This window comes from Tachyglossus aculeatus (genome assembly GCF_015852505.1).
Source record: "Tachyglossus aculeatus isolate mTacAcu1 chromosome 12 unlocalized genomic scaffold, mTacAcu1.pri SUPER_6_unloc_1, whole genome shotgun sequence".
NCBI classification, from domain to species: Eukaryota; Metazoa; Chordata; class Mammalia; order Monotremata; family Tachyglossidae; genus Tachyglossus; species Tachyglossus aculeatus.
Window position 1 is genome coordinate 20,012,856 of NW_024044828.1, and position 8,435 is coordinate 20,021,290.

Below are 8,435 nucleotides of genomic sequence, written 5' to 3' on the forward strand. Positions count from 1 at the left end.
AGGCCCGACAGCCCTCGTTACCACGTGGCGGAAACCGTTTTCCAAGGGAGAGCCGTTTCTCCGGCGCGGGGCACCCCCTCAGACGTCGGGCATCTCCGGGCGAGCGCGGGGCGGCGGGGGGGGCGGGACGCGTTCGGCACCGTGCGTCGACAAAAAGAAGTAAACGTGTTCTGGACCCAAGCGCCGTGGGGTTACGTTCGTGTCCGCGGTCGGTCAGTCGATCAGTCAGTTGTATTTATCGAGCACGTACCGTGGGCAGAGCACTGGACTGAGCGCTTGGGAGAGGACAGCACAAAAACATAGCAGGCACGTCCCCTAACCACAGCGAGCTTCCAGTCCCGACCGGGGCTGCTCCGGAGAATGGCGCCGAGCAGGGGGTTGGCTCTCGAGGCAGGGAAAAGTGAAGCAGACGGTGGGAAGGCGCTTGACCGAAGTAGAAGAAAGCGGCGTGGCCCGGCGGATAGATCCTAGTGGGAGTCAGAAGGACCCGGGTTCTAATCTCTAATCTCCCCCTTTTAGACTGTGAGCCCACTGTTGGGTAGGGACCGTCTCTATATGTTGCCAAACTGCACTTCCCAAGCGCTTAGTACAGTGCTCTGCACACAGTAAGCGCTCAATAAATACAATTGATGATGATGATGATGATGACTGTCTCTATATGTTGCCAAATTGTACTTCCCAAGCGCTTAGTCCAGTGCTCTGCACACAGTAAGCGCTCCATAAATACGATTGATGATGATGATGATGACTGTCTCTATATGTTGCCAAATTGTACTTCCCAAGCGCTTAGTCCAGTGCTCTGCACACAGTAAGCGCTCCATAAATACGATTGAGGATGATGATAACCCCGGCCCCGCCACTCGCCCGCTGTGCGGTCTTGGGCGGGCCGCTTCACTTCTCCGCGCCTCAGTGGCCTCATCTGTAAAATGGGGATGAAGACCGTGAGCCCCCACGGGGGACAGGGACGGTGTCCAATCTGATTATTCATTCAGTCGTATTTACTGAGCGCTTACCGTGTGCAGAGCACTGTATTAAGCGCTTAGAAAGTACACTTCGGCAACAGAGGCAATCTCTACCCAACAACGGGCTCACAGTCTAGAAGGATTATCTTATATATCACCTCCTCCAGGAGGCCTTCCCAGACTGAGCCCCTTCCTTCCTCTCCCCCTCGTCCCCCTCTCCATCCCCCCATCTTACCTCCCTCCCTTCCCCACAGCACCTGTATATATGTATATATGGTTGTACATATTTTTTTACTCTATTTATTTATTTAATTTATTTGTACATATCTATTCTATTTATTTTATTTTGTTAGTATGTTTGGTCTCTGTCTCCCCCTTTTAGACTGTGAGCCCACTGTTGGGTAGGGACTGTCTCTATATGTTGCCAATTTGTACTTCCCAAGCGCTTAGTACAGTGCTCTGCACATAGTAAGCGCTCAATAAATACGATTGATGATGATGATATCTATCCCAGGGCTTAGTACAATGCCCGGAACATAGCGCTTAGCAGGTAGCATTATTATTATTACTATTATTATTAATTGGTGGACATATTCCCCGGCCACAAGGAGTTTATGGTCTAGAAGGAAACTTTTATCTTGCCGTTCAGCAGAGCCCAACTAACGGCAAGGTGGTCCCAGAGGTTTACGTTTTCATTTTATGCCCCCTAGATCATTTCTGGAATTATTTTTGTTTTTAAATCCCCTGAACGTGCAACCACGTGGGTTGGAACGGAGCCCCCCTTACGACGCACCGGTCCCAGTACGATCGCGGTGCCCGATCGCGGGACAAAACCAGGCCGCCAAACCAGATTTCGGGATGTTTTCAGGTCAGTAACGTCACCGCTTCTGGCCCCGCGAGGATCTGCTAAGCAGCGTGGCTTGGTGGAAATCAATCAATCAATCAATCAATCGTATTTATTGAGCGCTTACTGTGTGCAAAGCGCTTGGGAAGTCCAAGTTGGCAACATATAGAGACGGTCCCTACCCAACAGCGGGCTCACAGTCTAAAAGAAAGAGTCCAGGCTTGGGAGTCGCAGGTTGTGGGTTCCAATCCCGGCTCCGCCAATTGTCAGCTGTGTGACTTCGGGCAAGTCACTTCACTTCTCTGAGCCTCAGTGACCTCATCTGGAAAATGGGGATGAAGACCGCGAGCCCCACGTTGGGACAACCCGATAACCTCGTACCTACTCCGGCGCTTAGAACGGTACTTGGCACATAGTAGGCGCTTAACAAATACCATTATTATTATTATTATTATTGTCATTATCTACCTGCATGAAACGTGGTCGGACCGTCCGACAACGGCATCATCCGCTAAAATGACTTGTGCTCTGCACATAGTAAGCGCTCAATAAATACGATTGATTGATTGATTGATTTGGATGGATTGGATGGATCTTTAAATGCGGGAAAATCACGGGGGGACGTTGCTTAACGTCGGCGATATTTACACGCTCACTTATCCAGCCTCTAAGCCGGGGCTTCCTGCCACCTATTCTTACGTATCTGTGACCCTCTGAGGACTGATTCATCATCATCATCATCAATCGTATTTATTGAGCGCTTACTATGTGCAGAGCACTGTACTAAGCGCTTTGGAAGTACAAATTGGCAACATCTAGAGACCGTCCCTACCCAACGGTGGGCTCACAGTCTAAAAGGGGGAGACAGAGAACAAAACCAAACATACTAACAAAATAAAATAAATAGAATAGATATGTACAAATAAAATAGAGTAAAAAATATGTACAAACATATATACATATATTCAGTCCTATTTACTGAGCGTTTACCTTGTGCAGAGCAATGGGATAATAATAATAATAATGGCATTTATTAAGCGCTTACTATGTGCAAAGCACTGTTCTAAGCACTGGGGAGGTTACAAGGGGATCAGGTTGGCTCCCAGCTTTAATCCCCATTTTACAGATGAGGTAACTGAGGCCCAGAGGCACATTTCCCCACCCGATCGTGGGCAGGAAGAACTTCTCTTCCAATGAAGCGGTGACCCTATTTCCCTCTAAAACCTCCATGATCTATAAAGCTTAGAAGAATGCGGACAGGAAATTCCCGCTATTAGTGACGGGCAACGACACGGATCCTTACCGAGAGCCACGCTCTCGTTTGTAAATCGGGTCCGGCGCTTACTGTGTGCCAAGCACTGTGCTAAACACTACGACGGATCCAAACAGGGGCAGATCAGAGACAGCCCCTGTGCCGTGGGGGACTCCAGAAGCCAAAGGGGAGGGAGAACGGATACTGAATCTGCAATTTACTCCCTTCTATTAACGTCCGTGTCGCCCCTCTAGACCGTAAGCTCGTTGTGGGCAGGGAACGTGTCCGTTTATAATAATAATAATGATGATGGCATTTATTAAGCGCTTAGGGGGCAGGAAATGTGTCCGTTTATAATAATAATAATGATGATGGCTTTTATTAAGCGCTTAGGGGGCGGGAAACGTGTCCCTTTATAATAATAATAATGATGATGGCATTTATTAAGCACTTAGTGGGCGGGAAACGTGTCCCTTTATAATAATAATAATGATGATGGCATTTATTAAGCACTTAGTGGGCAGGAAATGTGTCCGTTTATAATAATAATAATGATGATGGCATTTATTAAGCGCTTAGTGGGCAGGAAATGTGTCCGTTTATAATAATAATAATGATGATGGCATTTATAAAGCGCTTAGGGGGCGGGAAACGTGTCCGTTTATAATAATAATAATGATGATGGCATTTATTAAGCGCTTAGGGGGCAGGAAATGTGTCCGTTTATAATAATAATAATGATGATGGCATTTAAGCGCTTAGTGGGCGGGAAATGTGTCCGTTTATAATAATAATAATGATGATGGCATTTATTAAGCGCTTAGTGGGCGGGAAGTGTGTCCGTTTATAATAATGATGATGGCATTTATTAAGCGCTTACTATGTGCAAAGCACTGTTCTAAGAGTGTACGCTCCCAAGCGCTTAGTACAGTGCTCTGCACACGGTAAGCGCGTATTAAGTACGATTGAGTGAATCCCCATTTTACAGGTGAGGAAACCGAGCCCCAGAGGAATTACGTGACTTTCCCAAGGTCCCTTAGCAGGCACGTGCCGTGGGCGGGATTAGAACTCAGCTCGTTCATTCCTTCAGTCGTATTTACGGAGCGCTTACTGTGCGCAGAGCACTGTACTAAGCGCTTGGGAAGTTCAAGTTGGCAACATAGTCGACTTATTATAATTATTTACAGATGAAGTCAGTGAAACACAGAGCTCACCCTACGCAACTACCATCCTGATTATTCATCATTCATTCATTCAATCGTATTTATTGAGCGCTTACGGTGCGCAAAGCACTGTTCTAAGAGTGTACACTCCCAAGCGCTTAGTACAGTGCCCTGCACACAGTAAGCGCGTATTAAGTACGATCGACTGAATCCCCATTTTACAGGTGAGGAAACCGAGCCCCAGAGGAGTTACGTGACTTTCCCAAGGTCCCTTAGCAGGCGCGTGCCGTGGCTGGGATTAGAACTCAGCTCCTTCATTCCTTCAGTCGTATTTACGGAGCGCTTACTGTGCGCAGAGCACTGTACTAAGCGCTTGGGAAGTTCAAGTTGGCAACATAGTCGACTTATTATTATTTACAGATGAAGTCATTGAAACACAGAGCTCACCCTACGGAACTACCATCATGATTATTCATTCATTCATTCAGTCGTATTTATTGAGCGCTTACGGTGCGCAAAGCACCGTTCTAAGAGTGTACGCTCCCAAGCGCTTAGTACAGCGCCCTGCACACGGTAAGCGCGTATTAAGTACGATCGAGTGAATCCCCATTTTACAGGTGAGGAAACCGAGCCCCACAGGAGTTACGTGACTTTCCCAAGGTCCCTTAGCAGGCGCGTGCCGTGGGTGGGATTAGAACTCAGCTCGTTCATTCCCTCAGTCGTATTTACGGAGCGCTTACTGTGCGCAGAGCACTGTACTAAGCGCTTGGGAAGTTCAACATAGTCGACTTATTATTATTATTATTTACAGATGAAGTCACTGAAACACAGAGCTCACCCTACGCAACCACCATCATGATTATTCATTCATTCATTCATTCAATCGTATTTATTGAGCGCTTACGGTGCGCAGAGCACTGTACTAAGCGCTTGGGAAGCCCAAGTTGGCGACAAATAGAGACGGTCCCAACCCAACAGCGGGCTCACAGTCTGGATGTTCTCCTGATTTCGAGGCCCAGGCGCTTTCCGCTAGGCCACACTGCTTCTCCTGGCACCGCGGCTGTTTGCTCCTCTTTTCCCGTGCTCCATAAACACCGTGTACAGTAACCCAACTCGATGCCTGAAAGGTCTGAAGATAAACAAAATTAAGAGCCTCTTCAATCCCGCGGCTCATTAAGGAGAGGAAACCAGCTTCTGGGAAAAACCTGGGAAGCTGGGCTGTCCGGTTTTTCCTAAATCGTACCCCAAAGGCTCCCAGCAGATAAGATTCCGATTCCGTTCGCTTTTGGAGGAATGCTGGCTTGCATTGGGTGAGCTCTGCGTTTCAGTGACTTCATCTGTAAATAATAATGATAATAATAAAAAGTCGGCTATGTTGCCAACTTGAACTTCCCAAGCGCTTAGTACAGTGCTCTGCACACAGTAAGCACTCAATAAATACGATTGAATGAATGAATGAATAATAATGATGGTAGTTGCGTAGGATGAGCTCTGTGTTTCAGTGACTTCATCTGTAAATAATAATAAGTTGGCTATGTTGCCAACTTGTACTTCCCAAGTGCTTAGTACAGTGCTCTGCACACAGTAAGCGCTCAATAAATATGATTGAATAATAATGATCGTAGTTGCGTAGGGTGAGCTCTGTGTTTCAGTGACTTCATCTGTAAATAATAATAACTTGGCTATGTTGCCAACTTGAACTTCCCAAGCGCTTAGTACAGTGCTCTGCACACAGTAAGTGCTCAATAAATATGATTGAATGAATGAATGAATAATAATCAATCAATCAATCAATCAATCGTATTTATTGAGCGCTTACTATGTGCAGAGCACTGTACTAAGCGCTTGGGAAGTACAAATTGGCATCACATAGAGACAGTCCCTACCCGATAGTGGGCTCACAGTCTAAAAGGGGGAGACAGAGAACAGAACCAAACATACCAACAAAATAAAATAAGTAGGATAGAAATGTACAAGTAAAATAAATAAATAAATAAATAAACAGAGTAATAAATATGTACAACCATATATACATATATACAGGTGCTGTGGGGAGGGGAAGGCGGTAAGGCGGGGGGATGGAGAGGGGGACGAGGGGGAGAGGAAAGAAGGGGCTCAATCTGGGAAGGCCTCCTGGAGGAGGTGAGCTCTCAGCAGGGCCTTGAAGGGAGGAAGAGAGCTAGCTTGGCGGATGGGCAGAGGGAGGGCATTCCAGGCCCGGGGGATGACGTGGGCCGGGGGTCGATGGCGGGACAGGCGAGAGCGAGGTACAGTGAGGAGATTAGTGGTGGAGGAGCGGAGGGTGCGGGCTGGGCAGTAGAAGGAGAGAAGGGAGGTGAGGTAGGAGGGGGCCAGGGGATGGAGAGCCTTGAAGCCCAGGGTGAGGAGCTTCTGCCTGATGCGCAGATTGATTGGTAGCCATTGGAGGTTTTTGAGGAGGGGAGTGATATGTCCAGAGCGTTTCTGGACAAAGATAATCCGGGCAGCAGCATGAAGTATGGATTGAAGTGGAGAGAGACACGAGGATGGGAGATCAGAGAGAAGGCTAGTGCAGTAGTCCAGACGGGATAGGATGAGAGCTTGAATTAGCAGGGTAGCGGTTTGGATGGAGAGGAAAGGGCGGATCTTGGCAATGTTGCGGAGCTGAGACCGGCAGGTTTTGGTGACGGCTTGGATGTGAGGGGTGAATGAGAGAGCGGAGTCGAGGATGACACCAAGGTTGCGGGCTTGTGAGACGGGAAGGATGGTAGTGCCGTCAACAGAGATGGGAAAGTCAGGGAGAGGACAAGGTTTGGGAGGGAAGACAAGGAGCTCAGTCTTCGACATGTTGAGCTTTAGGTGGCGGGCGGACATCCAGATGGAGATGTCCTGAAGGCAGGAGGAGATGCGAGCCTGGAGGGAGGGGGAGAGAGCAGGGGCAGAGATGTAGATCTGGGTGTCATCAGCGTAGAGGTGATAGTTGAAGCCGTGGGAGCGAATGAGGTCACCAAGGGAGTGAGTGTAGATTGAGAACAGAAGGGGACCAAGCACTGAACCTTGGGGAACTCCCACAGTAAGAGGATGGGAGGGGGAGGAGGAGCCTGCAAAAGAGACTGAGAAAGAACGACCGGAGACATAAGAGGAGAACCAGGAGAGGACGGAGTCTGTGAAGCCAAGGTCAGATAACGTGTTGAGGAGAAGGGGGTGGTCCACAGTGTCAAAGGCAGCTGAGAGGTCGAGGAGGATTAGGACAGAATAGGATTAGGACAGAATAATGATGGTAGTTGCGTAGGGTGAGCTCCGTGTTTCAGTGACTTCATCTGTAAATAATAATAAGTTGGCTATGTTGCCAGCTTGTACTTCCCAAGCGCTTAGTACAGTGCTCTGCACACAGTAAGCGCTCAATGACTACGATTGCCCATCCACCAAGCTAGCTCTCTTCCTCCCTTCAAGGCCCTGCTGAGAGCTCACCTCCTCCAGGAGGCCTTCCCAGACTGAGCCCCTTCTTTCCTCTCCCCCTCGTCCCCCTCTCCATCCCCCCGTCTTACCTCCTTCCCTTCCCCACAGCACCTGTATATATGTATATATGGTTGTACATATTTATTACTCTATTTATTTATTTATTTATTTATTTTACTTGTACATTTCTATCCTACTTATTTTATTTTGTTGGTATGTTTGGTTCTGTTCTCTGTCTCCCCCTTTTAGACTGTGAGCCCACTGTTGGGTAGGGACTGTCTCTATGTGATGCCAATTTGTACTTCCCAAGCGCTTAGTACAGTGCTCTGCACATAGTAAGCGCTCAATAAATACGATTGATTGATTGATTGATTGATTGAATGAATGAATGAATAATAATGATGGTAGTTGCTTAGGGTGAGCTCTGTGTTTCAGTGACTTCATCTGTAAATAATAATAAGTTGGCTATGTTGCCAACTTGTACTTCCCAAGCACTTAGTCCAGTGCTCTGCACACAGTAAGCGCTCAATAAATACGATTGAATGAATGAATGAATGAATAATAATGATGGTAGTTGCTTAGGGTGAGCTCTCTGTTTCAGTGACTTCATCTGTAAATAATAATAAGTTGGCTATGTTGCCAACTTGTACTTCCCAAGCGCTTAGTCCAGTGCTCTGCACACAGTAAGCGCTCAATAAATACCACTGAATGAATGAATGCTTGGCACATAGTAAGCTCTCAACAAATACCACCGTTATTATTATTATTAGGGAAGC